Source organism: Rhinoderma darwinii, chromosome 4, assembly GCF_050947455.1.
Source record: "Rhinoderma darwinii isolate aRhiDar2 chromosome 4, aRhiDar2.hap1, whole genome shotgun sequence".
In the NCBI taxonomy this organism is placed as follows: Eukaryota; Metazoa; Chordata; class Amphibia; order Anura; family Rhinodermatidae; genus Rhinoderma; species Rhinoderma darwinii.
The window spans coordinates 25,626,967-25,642,373 of record NC_134690.1 but is presented as its reverse complement, the minus strand read 5'-3'; positions in this window follow the sequence as shown (position 1 = coordinate 25,642,373).

Below are 15,407 nucleotides of genomic sequence, written 5' to 3'. Positions count from 1 at the left end.
ATGTAATGGACCCAAACAAAGACAATGAAACCAAAAAAACTGTACAATAAATACACAAAACATAACATTCTGTTTTCACTTTGTCCGTATGGGGTATTGAGTGCAGAATGATGGGCAAAAACGTGATTTTATTTTCATTTTGCACAAGGCCTTAACATAACAAAATGTGAACGTTTCTGAAGACTTTCCGAATGTACTGTACTTACGTCATAGCCGGATCGGGAAATTATGGAATGGGTTCACGGGCTGAGCCCGCTCCATACGACGCGGGTGTCTGCTGTATGTTAAAGTTAGTTCAACCCCTTAGATGTCGAGGCCAATAGCGTAATCGGCATCTAAAGCATTGCAAAGCGGGGGCGACCACTTCTAACAGCCCATCGGCCCCTCTGCAACGCGATCGCGGGGTGCCCATGGTTGGCATGGCAGCCTGGGGGCCTAATGAAGGGCCACAGGTCTGGCTCCGGCATGGCTTAATTGGAGCCTGTCAGAAACATTATATACTGCAATAAATAAGTATTGCAGTATATAGTGCAATCAATCCAAATGTAAAAAGTATGTACACATTTTTTTTTCAAAACATAATTGGTATCGCCGAGTCCTTAAAAGTCTGAACTTTTACAATATAACATTATTTAACGCAAACGGTGAACACTGTAAAAATGTAAACGGATCCAGGCCTTAGCGCACGATACAGCTGTCCTGTATAAAGGACACAAAGCAGCTGTATCTCAAAAAGTAAAAATAATTTTTAATAAAAAGTATTTTGAAAGTTGCACAAAACACACTGATCATTTTTATTTAAAAAAAACAAAACACTTTCAAATGTGTACATAGCAATTAAGTAGAAACAGGATGACTAGAGGGATAGAACCGCGGATGAACATACAATGAATGTGGGGAGGGCAAGTGCGGATCATCTCAACCATGCTTAGTTGGTATGGAACATGCTGTTGGGAAAATAGAAAGAAAAAGAGCCTTCAGGGGTTAGGAAATTGGATTAGATGGCATGATTAAACACAGCTTAAAAAAAATAAAAAAAATAAATAAACTGAAGATCATCAAAGTAGTTCAACAAATCTACAACGCAATCCAAACAGTATTTCTATTGTGGCGCGCGGGACCTAGAGATGAACCAGAAATAAAGGGCCTATTCACATCAGGTTTTGGCCCTACAATTAGTGTGCACATTGGGAAAGCTCCCTTCGTAAAGATGTAGACATATTTATCTTGACTCTTCACGCATTAAATGCCCAGTGATACAAATATAATGGTGGTTTCTCTTGGCTCAAATACCCACAAAATCTCTCTCAGACCGGAGCAGGCAAAACTAAATTGGGTGTGATCCAACAAATACCCTAAATAACATATATAAAGTACAGTGAAGTTTACCGCTCAGACGGTGCTGGTAACAGTCCAATATCATTCAGTATGGACTCTCTCCCAGAAAAATGCAGTGGACAGTCCGCAATCCAATGGGGGTGTGGATGGTAATTCTTATCCTTGTAGTTCCACCAAGCTCCTTATCGTCTCTCTCCACATTCAAAGAACTCCTGGTAGGAAAAGGATCTTATGTCTCTAAGGCTGGGTTCACACGTGGCGGAATTTCACTTAAATTCCGCTGCGGACACTCCGCAGCGTTAATCCGCAGCGGAGCCGTTTGTCCATTGACTTTCACTTTAATTTAGCAGTGTTCGTTTAGACGATGCGTACAATTCCGCTGCGGAGCATAGGCTGCGGAGCGGAATTTGGTGTCCGCAGCATGCTCTGTCTGTTGCGGAGCAGTGGCGGACTCATGGCGGAATTTCTCCATTGACTTCAATGGAGATTCTAATTTCCGCAATGAAGTCCGCAGCTGTCATGCACATGTTATGTGTGCTGCGGATACGTCTTGCTTTTTTAACTTGACATTTCTTCATTCTGGCTGGACCTATGTATTTCTAGGTCTACAGCCAGACTGAGGAAGTCAATGGGGCTCCCGTAATGACGGGAGCGTTGCTAGGAGACGTCTGTAAATAGTCACTGTCCAGGGTGCTGAAAGAGTTAAGCGATCGGCAGTAACTGTTTCTGCACCCGGGACAGTGACTACCGATCACAATATAGAGCAACCTGTCAAAAAAATATAAGTTCATACTTACCGAGAACTCCCTGCTTCTGTCTCCAGTCCGGCTTCCCAGGATGACGTTTCAGTCTAAGTGACGGCTGCAGCCAATCACAGGCCAAGCACAGGCTGCAGCGGTCACATGGACTGGCGCGTCATCCAGGGAGGTCGGGCTGGATGCCGAAAGAGGGACGCGTCACCAAGACAACGGCCGGTAAGTATGAAAATCGTTTACTTTCACTAGGGAAAGTGCTGTCCCTTCTCTCTATCCTGCACTGATAGGGAGAAGGGAAGCACTTTTCCCGCAGTCCGCAGCAGCTAGTCCGCATCAATTTTCTGCACATTTTGTGCAGATCCGCAGCAGAATCTGCAACGCAGATTCTGTGCGGCATTGATGCGGACAGTTGCGGAGGAAATCCGCCACGTGTGGTCATGCCCTAATAGATGGAAAAAGGAAGACACATAGTGCAACACCCTCTGCAAAAAGATTGCTCCACGCCAAGTTTAATCCATACTCACAGAAGTAACAAGAAATAAAAGCATCAAGGTAAGTAAAAATCTTTAACATTTCTAGGCGGCACGCCAAACACTCTCGCCCGACCCTGGGTTTCGCCCTTCCGGCTTCCTCTGGGGCATGTGTGACGTGTCTAATTAACAGGTTTATATAGCCGCATATCATTTAAATTTACATAAATTTACATACATAAAAAATGGTTAAAAAAACATATACACCCACAATGATCTCTGCAATATATAGAGATAATCTGATCTTACCATCATGATCGTATACATATATATACACTTTTATTATTTTTATATAAATGCCTAATCTCTTTAAAAAGTAAAAAAATATATATAATATATTATGCTAAACAAGCCTATTTGCCACCTTTATAGTTGGTTAGATTCCACATATCATCCCATATCCATTATATTGATTTTTATTTATATTTTATCAGTTGTTTTATATTTTTTCTGTCTCTAATTTTCCACTTAGTCTGAACTGTGGCCAATCTCTAAAGCTTCCAGAGCTTCAGTGAGCTGCAGCTAATCAGAACAATTGAGTTCTGCTGAGACAAGATCCCTTGGTCAAAATGCTATGTGTGAACAAGTCTCTTACTAATACTATACATAGGGCATTTTTTTGCATAATTGTTTTCATAACATGGAACTACCAATATGGACCAGAATATCTATCAGATGATATCTCACCAATATTAATAAGTACTTGTATAAACAAAACAAAAAAATGTTATAAAAAACACTTCAATTCGAAGTCTGAATTGAGTCCTAAGGGCTGAAGCGTTTTTAATTGATAGATCCAAAAACTTTCTTGCTTGCTCATTTTTTTAATAAAATCCTCCCCCCTCCAATGATTATCAATTGTCTCAATAGCAAAGAAATTAGTGTCTTTGGGATCTGGTCAAGATTGCAGTGTGTCAGCTGTGTTACAGCTGACACCCGATGCTGAGGTTGCAGGCTCAGCTTTTGAGAATGTGCATCGTAGGGCACCTAATATAAAGGATAAAATTACTCATAGTTTTATAAAAGCTCCTACAAAACCAATTATTGCGACAAAAGGATTTTTTTCCTGTAACAAGTGTAAAGCTTGTAAAGAAGTGGGGTATAATAAAAGAAAGGGGAATGTTACCTTTTTTATGGATGCCGAAAATAAAAGAAAATATGAGATCAAACATTTTACAACGTGTAATACTAAAGGGGTTATATACTTATTGCAGTGTCCCTGTGGGCAGTTATATGTAGGACGTACAGCCCGCAAATTGAAAACTCGAATAGCAGAACACTGTAATAACATCAGAAAAGGCAAGATGGACCATAGTGTGTCAGCACACTACTGTAAAGTCCATCATAAAGATCCCAAGGACACTAAATTCTTTGCTATTGAGACAATTGATAATCATTGGAGGGGGGAGGATTTTATTAAAAAAATGAGCAAGCAAGAAAGTTTTTGGATCTATCAATTAAAAACGCTTCAGCCCTTAGGACTCAATTCAGACTTCGAATTGAAGTGTTTTTTATAAAAAGGTTTTTGTTTTTTTTTGTTTATACAAGTACTTATTAATATTGGTGAGATATCATCTGATAGATATTCTGGTCCATATTGGTAGTTCCATGTTATGAAAACAATTATGCAAAAAAATGCCCTATGTATAGTATTAGTAAGAGACTTGTTCACACATAGCATTTTGACCAAGGGATCTTGTCTCAGCAGAACTTAATTGTTCTGATTAGCTGCAGCTCACTGAAGCTCTGGAAGCTTTAGAGATTGGCCACAGTTCAGACTAAGTGGAAAATTAGAGACAGAAAAAATATAAAACAACTGATAAAATATAAATAAAAATCAATATAATGGATATGGGATGATATGTGGAATCTAACCAACTATAAAGGTGGCAAATAGGCTTGTTTAGCATAATATATTATATATATTTTTTTACTTTTTAAAGAGATTAGGCATTTATATAAAAATAATAAAAGTGTATATATATGTATACGATTATGATGGTAAGATCAGATTATCTCTATATATTGCAGAGATCATTGTGGGTGTATATGTTTTTTTAACCATTTTTTATGTATGTAAATTTATGTAAATTTAAATGATATGCGGCTATATAAACCTGTTAATTAGACACGTCACACATGCCCCAGAGGAAGCCGGAAGGGCGAAACCCAGGGTCGGGCGAGAGTGTTTGGCGTGCCGCCTAGAAATGTTAAAGATTTTTACTTACCTTGATGCTTTTATTTCTTGTTACTTCTGTGAGTATGGATTAAACTTGGCGTGGAGCAATCTTTTTGCAGAGGGTGTTGCACTATGTGTTTTCCTTTTTCCATCTATTAGAGACATAAGATCCTTTTCCTACCAGGAGTTCTTTGAATGTGGAGAGAGACGATAAGGAGCTTGGTGGAACTACAAGGATAAGAATTACCATCCACACCCTTATTGGATTGCGGACTGTCCACTGCATTTTTCTGGGAGAGAGCCCATACTGAATGATATTGGACTGTTACCAGTGCCGTCTGAGCAGTAAACTTCACTGTACTTTATTAAATGCACAGTGTCAGGAAACTTTAACTTGATTTTTTTCAATGGCTTTCCAATAGCTTTTGTTGTGTGCTGCAGCAAGTTATTAGAGTCAGGATAAACTTGGCTACATCTGTACTCGCTAAATCTGTCCATAGGGCTCCATTAGCCTGACGGAGTCCAAAATAGTTTCTTTATGGCCTCCATCGGGCAGGTATAAGTCAGTATACCTTTTTATTTTTGGAAGGATGGAATAATGTAGTATACTACGCTACTCCATCCTGGGGGATCCCGCAAAATAAACCCTACTCCTTTGGTAAACTTATTTTTTTTTACATGGGAGCCTTTGCGTGACAGATACCACTGTATAGCATCCGTCACAGGTATACGTTAAATGTATACCTTAGGGAGCTTTCCCAGGGCCAATCCCTGGAAAGAGCATGAGGTAGCACTCAGCCCAGGGATTCCAGGCCTGGGGAAGCCCCTGACCTCACTGTCTATATATGGACAGTGACATCAGGGGCTCCTCAAGGAGCATAATTTGCGGCCAGAGCATTTGCGGACGATCTGGCCGGGTATTCCGGCACCTTGAAACCACATATGTCACTGTCCAAATATGGACAGTGTCGTCTGGGGCTCCCTGCAGGAGCGGGATCCCCGGTCAGAGCGTTGCCAGCATGTAAGGGTGGTCAACACCCTTGTGGACTTACCTGTCTGGAGTCGGGAGTGGAGTGGGGTGTCGTCATGGCGTCGGTGGCTGTCAGGCCCTTGCGCATGCGCCGGGAAAGAAGTAAAGCCTCCAAGGGGGAGGACGGAAGTGACGCGTGGCCCGGAAGTGGTTAGAAGGGCGCGAAGGCAGAGAAAAGAGGAGTGTGAAGAGTGGAGCGGCGGCGGAGAGCAGCGGCAGAAGAGGAGTGGCAGAAGAGAGGAGCGGCGGAAGAGAGAAGCAGCAGAGAGACCAGAGTGAGAAGGGAACCAAGGCAGGCAGCCTCGGAGAGGGGGTAAGAGAGAAGGACAGCAAAGGGACTTGCCAGACGAGTGGTAGAAGGAAGAGGCCGCAGTGAGTACCCAAAACCCCCCCAACCCAGCAGCCAGCAGCACTAGCCGCCCAGCAGCCATCACTAGCCGCCCAGCAGCCATCACTAGCCGCCCAGCAGCCAGCAGCACTAGCCGCCCAGCAGCCAGCAGCACTAGCCGCCCAGCAGCCAGCAGCACTAGCCACCTAGCAGCACTAGCCGCCCAACACCCAGCAGCACTAGTTGCCCAGCAGCCAGCAGTGGTACAGCCGTGCAGTGGTCCAGCCGTGCCGAGGTCCAGCCGTGCAGTGGTCCAGCCATGCCGAGGTCCAGCCGCGCAGTGGTCCAGCCGCGCAGTGGTCCTGCAGCCAGACCTTGGACGCAACCCCAAAGACGAGGGAGACGATGCGGAGGAGCACAGGTACTGGACTTTTTTTTCCCTAAGCGAGGAAAAGGAAGCGTAACTCCCATAGTCGCGACAGTGCACCAGAGACTTTCCCATACGGAGGAGACGGACATCAATGCCCCAACCTTTTGCCCGTGGTTACCTCCTGGCCGTGTTCCGGTGCTCAGTTCTGAGGACAATTTTTACCTAAAGTTAAATATTTTAACCAAGGAAGAGGAGATCCGATTCTGATTTTCCACAGTAAACAACAGTTAACCCAATGGCAGTGTCGTATCTATTGCCCACCACAACAGCACCCACCTACACAATTTGGCGTAGTCGACAGGATCTGAGACCTGGATTAGAGGATGGAACCGTCAGGCAGCTGGGGCGCCGCCGCGCCTGCCGCGATCGTAATACCGATGGGAGCTGCTCTGATGAACATCCCTAAATTAGATGGACAGAGTATACCTATTGCAGATGGGGCCGAGAGGGTACGTGCGGCCGCCCATTTGTTCCAGGGGCCATTAGCCCACCAAGCCAATTTAGCGCTCAATTCCCTAGAGGGGGATGCAAGGAGAGCTGTACTGGTCTTACCACCTGACCAGCGTGACACGCTAGAAGCTATCATCAATAGGCTGGACTCATTATTCGGGGATGTCACTTCATCCGCTGATCTACGAAAGAGATTCTACACGCGGGTGCAAAAGAATGGGGAGTCCCTCCAACAATTTGCAGTGGGGCCTCATGGTATGTGGAGTTGGTTGGTGAAGAAAGACCCAGAGGGATGTGCGGCCCTAACCGAGCCCGACCGGATTGTGAGGGACCAGTTTATCTCCTGTCTGGATAGTCGCACCTTGAGAAGGGTGCTGCGAGATTTCATCAGAGCCACACCAACGGTGACAATGGGCGATGTGCTAAGAGAAGTCCTGGAACTCCATCGAGAAGAAGCTGGGAAAGCCAATGTAGCCTCATAATGTAGCCCTACAGAAGCGACGCCAGGTGGAGTGGAGTGACCGTAATCCGGGTTCCAAGATTTCGCCCGGGATGTCCGGGAAGCAATCCAGGAGTTGAAAACGGAGGTTGCGCAGTTGAGAGTGATGGCCGATAGACCATCGCCGCTGCCTCGATCATCCAGTGGGCCGCCAGGTGGTCCTCACCGCTGTTGGCGCTGTGATCAACCAGGACATTTTGCCCGAGAGTGCAGAGCGGTTGCCCAGAAGGGAACAGCCGCCGTTAAACTAGGAACTCCCGCCGCTGAGGGTCAAGCCGCGGGCAATTCACTGTCAGGCCCACGAGGGAACGAGGAACTGTTGACGGGCCAATGTCCAGTGGTGACGGCCGTCATTGGGGGAGTGGAGGTCCCCTGCCTGATTGATACGGGATCCGAGGTGACGACCATGACGTATCAGCTATTCCACGACAAGTTCCAGAACCATCAGAGGTTAGAGCCACCCTGGATAGAACTAACGGCAGCCAATAGCCTTCCAATTCCGATGGCGGGGGTGACCTGGCTACCGGTGGAGGTGTTTGGACAAGAGTTCCCGCGGGCATTGTGGTGGTCCATAACTGCGCTCGACCAGGTGTGCCCGTAATCATCGGCATGAATGTTCTGCAAGAGATACACGGGCTAATGTTCAACGAAGTCGGTGACAGTTATTGGAAGCGGCTGGTGTCTGATCAGAAGGTACAACGGACCCTATTTCATGTTCATCAGGTGTGTCAACGGCAAGCAAGCTGGAAGACTCTCGTGAGGCAAGTAGGGATGGTCCGCGCTCCAAGCAGAACCGGAATCCGGGTGCGTGGGTGGTAGGAAGAACGATGTGTCAAATCGCAAGAGGCATGGTCACTGTCCGGTTGATGAGTCCCACACCGAATGCCATTGTCATCTCAGCGGGCACACTACTGGCGGGCATCGAGTTAGTCCGGCCGGAAGACGTGTCCATTCCAACCAATACCGAATGCTCTGAAGAAAGGTCAAGGCAAGAGGATCAGGGTCCTACTCCCGAGCAGGATTCGAGCAACCGGCTGTGGCAACAGTTGGAGCTGGACTGAGTGGCCCCGACGACAGAGGTCGAGTAGCAGTTGAAGCTTTTGGTGCGACGGTATGACTGGGTGTTCGTCCAACATGAAGAGGACTACGGGTCTACCACCACTATCGAGCAAGAAATCCACACCGGAATCAACCCACCTATCAGGGAACGGTATCGAAATATCCCACCGGCGTTGCATTGAGAGGTAAAGGACCTATTACAGAAGATGTTGGAAGGTCAAGTGATCAGGGAGAGCCAAAGTCCGTGGGCGGCTCCAATCGTTCTGGTACGTAAGAAGGATGGCTCTCTTAGATTTTGCGTGGACTATCAGAAGCTAAACGCATGCACTCATTGGGATGCCTATCCGCTACCACGGGTGGAGGAGTCGTTAACTGACATGCAAGAAGCATGATTTTACACAACCCTGGACCTAGCCAGTGGGTACTGGCGGGTGCCCATGAAGGAAGAGGACAAGGAGAAGACGGCATTCATCACTCCCTCTGGACTATTTGAATTTAACCAAATGCCGTTTTGGCTCACCAACGCACCCAGTACATTCCAGAGGTTAATGGAACATTGCTTAGGGGACTTGAATTACGAGTCGGTGCTGTTCTACCTGGACGACATCGTAATTTTCTCCAAGACCTTCACCGAACATCTCCAGCACCTACATGTGGTGATGGAGCGGCTGGGCAAGTATGGTCTCAAATTGAAGCCTTTTAAGTGTAAATTGGCCCGTCAACAGATCAAGTACCTCGGTCATCTCGTGGATGCGAAGGGAATCGCGCCGGACCCTGGGAAGGTGAAGACGGTACAAGTGTGGCCCATACCGAAAAACACAACGGAAGTAAGGGACTTCTTGGGATTAGTCGAATACTATCGACGTTTTATCAAAGACATCGCCAAGATCGCAGCACCCCTGAATCAACTCCTGTGCAGACAACCCACGCAGAAGGGAAGTCACAGTCGAAGTGTCGCCGAACTGTGGCAGGAACCTCAACAACTGGCGTTTGAGGAGTTGAAGACCAGGCTAGTGACAGCCCCTATCCTAGCATTCGCTGACTTTAAGCAAACATTCCGGTTATACACTGATGGTAGCTTAAAAGGACAGGGAGCCGTGCTGGCACAACAGCAAGGAGGAACCGAACGTGTCATTGCGTATGGTAGCCCTAGCCTCCGACCAACGAAGCGCAACCCCGCAAACTACAGCTCATTCAGACTAGAGCTTCTAGCTATTGCGTGGGCCGTGACGGACCGCTTTGCAGAATATTTAGCCGGCAGCAAGGTGGACATCTACACTGATAACAACCCTCTGGCCTACCTAAATATTGCAAAATTGGGAGCAATGGAACAGAGGTGGGTGGCCCGGTTGGCTCAGTTCGACTACGTTATCCATTACAAACCAGGCAAGGATCACACCAATGCGGAAGCGCGATCCCGTCAGCACTGTGAAATCCCTTGGGGAAAGGTGGATGAAGAACAGGAGGAAATCGAGATTCCCCCACTGCGAGTGGTCCCGGCAGAGTCAACGACCAAGAGGGTCTGAACTCTATGACCAAGCCGAACAGGCGCGACGCCAGCAAACAGCAGGATGAGGACATCAGGGTAGCCGCAGCCTGGGTAATTCAAGGAAAAAGACCAACACCGGCTGAGAGGAGCAGACTGACGGATCCTGGGCCGCCAATTAGAGCGGTTGGAGCTGCGGGATGGAGTCCTGTACCGCAGAGTGTGGACTCCGCGGGAGTAGCGAGAACTATGGCAGCTGGTGTTACCAAAGGCAGACGTGAAGTCAGTATGCAGGTGGGTGCATGAGAAGGGAGGCCACTTTGCGGCGGAACAAAACGGTTCAATTGATCCGTAATCACTTCTACTCTCCAGGATTAGAAGAAGTTACCAGGCACGTATGCGAAGAATGTGCTACCTGTGTGGTGCACAAAGCTACTGAACAGACGGGAGAACCACTGGAGCTGTTGTCGGTCGACTTCCTGACCATACAGGAAGTCACGTCGGGCCACAAGTATGCCTTAGTGTGTGTCGATCACTTCTCCAAATTTGCGGTAGTGATTCCAACCCGGGATCAGACTGCGTCAACAACAGCCACTGCATTGTGGAAACACGTTCTTCGTCCTTACGGGTGTTCGAGACGACTGCTATCCGACCAAGGGCGAAATTTCAAATCCGAACTTATCCGGGAAATGTGTGCACTACATGGAATAAGAAAATCGACAACGACGCCTTACCAACCGCAAGGCAATGGGGCCTGTGAAAGATTTAACCGCACATTACTTGGTCTGCTGAGAACCCTGGGGGAGGAGAAACAGGAACGATGGCCCGAGTACATAGATGACCTAGTGTGGGCTTACAACCACACGATGCACCGCACAACGGGTTACACCCTATATCAGCTGATGTTCGGCCGTCCCAGTCGGTTGCCACTAGCGCTCCTTTGGGAGAATGTGTACAGGAACACCAGAGGCGTTTGAACATCGCGAAAGGCGGGGTGGAGAGAGTTGGAGTAGGAGAGAAGACTCCGAACCAGGCTAGACGTCACGCAATCTTTCATCATGGAGATCGAGTACTGGTCCGGAACCGCCGAGCGGGGGTAAACTAGAACCCCGATGGGAAAGAAGACCATATGTGGTGATTAAACGTATTGATCCTGAACTCCCGGTGTATAAAGTACGGGCAGAAGGGGATCGGGGTCAGAGTAGAAACTTACACCGGAACCTGTTGCGGCCCTCCACCTTTCCAATGCCAGACGTGGTATCCTTGTTTTTCCCTAAGCAAGGACAAGGAAGCGTAACTCCCGTAGTCGCGACAGTGCACCATAGACTTTCCCATACGGAGGAGACGGAACAGACATTGAGTCGCGCACTTCAACGCCCCAACCTTTTGCCCGTGGTTCCCTCCTGGCCGTGTATCGGCGCTCAGTTCTGAGGACAATTGTTACCTGAAGTTAAATGTTTTAACCAAGGAAGAGGAGATCCGATTCTGATTTTCCACAGTAAACAATAGTTAACCCAACCGCAGTGTCGTATCTATTGCTCACCACAATAGCACCCACCTACAAGCGCTCTGGCCAGGGATTCCAGCATCTTGGGTCCCCGGAAGTCACTTTCCGTATATATGGATAGTACAAACAGGGGCTTCCTAAGTCCGGAAGTCCCCGACCAGAGCGCTACCGAAAGACAGTGACATCAAGGGTTCCATCCAGGAGCGGAATCCGCGGCCAGAGCATTGCCAATGCCCTGGCCGGGGATTCCGGCATCACGGACTCCCGGAAGTGACTGTTCCAACAGCTACAGGGACCTTGCACATGTACAGTTTGAAGAGAGGATGCTCGTTCACAAGTGGAGAGAGGAAGGGCTGCTCAGGGAGCTGACACTAAACCATCCGGGAGCTGACTGAAGTATTGGACCAAGAAAGAAAGACAGGAGCTTACCATATGTAGGCTTTAAAGAGGCTCTGTCACCAGATTTTGCAACCCCTATCTGCTATTGCAGCAGATAGGCGCTGCAATGTAGATTACAGTAACGTTTTTATTTTTAAAAAACGAGCATTTTTGGCCAAGTTATGACCATTTTTGTAATTATGCAAATGAGGCTTGCAAAAGTCCAAGTGGGCGTGTATTATGTGCGTACATCGGGGCGTTTTTAATACTTTTACTAGCTGGGCGCTGTGAAGAGAAGTAACATCCTCTTCTCTTCAGAACGCCCAGCTTCTGACAGTGCAGATCTGTGACATCACTCACAGGTCCTGCATCGTGACGGCCACATCGGCAGCAGAGGCTACAGTTGATTCTGCAGCAGCATCAGCGTTTGCAGGTAAGATCGACTTACCTGCAAACGCTGATGCTGCTGCAGAATCAACTGTAGCCTCTGGTGCCGATGTGGCCGTCACGATGCAGGACCTGTGAGTGACGTCACAGATCTGCACTGTCACAAGCTGGGCGTTCTGAAGAGAAGAGGATGTTACTTCTCATCAGAGCGCCCAGCTAGTGAAAGTAGTAAACACGCCCCGATGTACGCACATAATACACACCCACTTGGACTTGTACTTTTAAACACACCCACTTGGACTTTTGCAAGCCTCATTTGCATAACTACAAAAATGGTCATAACTTGGCCAAAAATGCTCGTTTTTTTAAAATAAAAACGTTACTGTAATCTACATTGCAGCGCCTATCTGCTGCAATAGCAGATAGGGGTTGCAAAATCTGGCGACAGAGCCTCTTTAACTACAAGCACAGACGAAAAATGGAAAGGAATTTTTTTTTATTGAAACCAACTACAAATGTGTTATATTTTACAAAAAAACTTAGAATGCAATGAAAAAAAAATGTATGCAAAGGTGTACATAGACTTTAAGTTATGTTCATGTATGCGGTGTTGTATTGTGCTCTATACTGCATATTTAATGTAATTCAATGCATTTTATATGCATCCGCAATGTTAATTGTAGCCACCAGATGTCAGTGTAGGACAAAAGACTATAAGGCCCAGTTCACACACACTTCTTGGCGCCAAAAAAACACGCCAAATCTCCCTTAATTGATTTCAATTGGAGGGAGAGGCGTTTTTGTTCCCAGGTGGGTTTCGACTGTACACAGGAAAAAAAAGTGTCATACTCTATTTTGGAGCGGTTTCCGCCTCTTAACCTCCATTGAAATCAATGTGAGGCAGGAAAAAAAACACAGTTTGTTTGAAGCATTTTTTTTACATGTTTTTTGCATTTGCTTAATTAAAAAAAAAGACGTTTTTTTAAAAAACGTTTCAAAAACACAGAAAACGTAAAAAAAAAGTGCAATAAAACGTGCTAGGCAAAAAAACTCATACATATACACATAAGACTAGCTGGGAATCATGAAGTGAGTGGTGTGTGGCTGAGACCACATGGATATACCTGAGAAGTCTGTGTAGCCAGAATAACTGAATTGAGGCCACAGGTAGCTGGCTCGAGTGTCAGGAGACATGAGGCAGGCCTATGCTGTGTAGTGATTGACTCCCTGACCCCAGACAAAGCATCAGCGAAACACGCGTCGGGTCTAGCAGCGGTCCGTCCCCCCGGTCCTGATCTCCCGGCCATCCTTCTACTTTGTGGGTGTAGGCAGGGCCGCCATCAGGGGGTATTAGGGGTACTTCTGTAAGGGGCCTGGCCAGTGGCCCGCGGCATGATGGGGCCCGTGTTGCTCGCCGGCACGGGCCCCTACCATGGCCGGAGGCTCCGCTAGCAGCCGCTATGGCTGCTACAGCGGGACGCCACTGAACACTACGACAGAGCAGGGAGGTATCTCCCCGCTCTGCCATTAAACAAAAGACATGTATCCCCTATCCACAGGACAGGGGATACATGTGTGATCGCTGGCAGCGATAGGGAGAACGGGGGACTGAAAGTCCCCTGAAGTTCTCCATCACAAACCTCGGACTTCCGGGGTCTGTGTCGGCAGCTCCATAGAAATGAATGGAGCGCCGGTCGTGCTTGTGCGAATGCGTGACCAGCGCTCCTTTCATTTTTATTGAGCTGCGCAGACGCCGGAAGTCAGAGGTTAGTCATGGAGAACTTCAGGGGACTTTCGGTCCCCCGTTCTCCCTATCGCTGCCAGCGATCACACATGTATCACCTATCCTGTGGATCCCCTCTGTAGATAACGCCATACAGACCCCCCTGTAGATAACGCCATACAGACTCCTTTGTAGATATCTACAGAGGGGGCTGTATGGCGTTATCTACAGGGGGGACTGTATGGCGTTATCTACAGGGGGACTGTATGTCGTTATCTACAGAGGGGGCTGTCGAGAACGCCATACAGCCCCCTCTGTAGAGAACGACATACAGCCCCCCCTGCAGGGACCGCCATATAGCCCCCCGTAGGGAACGCCATACAGCCCCCCCTGTAGGGAACACCATACAGCGCCCCCTGTAGGGAACGCCATACAGCCCCGCCTGTAGGGAACGCCATACAGCGTCCCCAACCCCCCAAAAAAATGCGACCTACAGTGTGTCCTACAAAAGACATGTATCCCCTCTCCACAGGATAGGGGACACATGTGTGATCGCTGGCAGCGATAGGGAGAACGGGGGACCGAAAATCCGCCGAAGTTTTTTCCATGACTAACCTCTGACTTCCGGAGTCTGCGCAGCTCAATAAAAATGAAAGGAGCGCTGGTCACGCATGCGCACAAGCACGACCGGCGCTGCATTCATTTCTACGGAGCTGCCGACACAGACCCCGTTCTCCCTATCGCTGCCAGCGGTTACACATGTATCCTCTATCCTGTGGATAGGGGATACATGTCTTTTGTTTAATGGCAGAGCGGGGAGATACCTCCCTGCTCTGCTGTAGTGTTCAGTGGCGTCCCGCTGTAGCAGCCATAGCCACATCATTTTAATGTTCACAGGATGATAGAACACCTGTAGGGCTATAATGAATTTATTTTATTTCAAGGAATTGGCCATACAACGTCCCTTCAGCATTATCAATCACTATATAAGGGACGAAGATGCCAAGCAAAGTGGCGCACCACAACAAGTCCCGAAATGTGTGCAAAACAACCAGTCACCTGCAGAATATATAAAGAGGTGTCCAATATCATCTATAGGGACAGTAAATGTCCACTTATCCCTAAAATATTGTGAGCTTTATTACAATTATTGTCAGATGTAAGAGATCCATAACAAAGTCCTTGGTGTATTTATAAGTAACCGCTTTATTAATGGAAACCGTCCAAATAATAAAAAAATAAAAAAACACAACATGGCGGACCAACAGTAATATGAATATAAAACTGCTTTATGTGGTAGTACTGCAGCGCCACCACAGGATAGATTA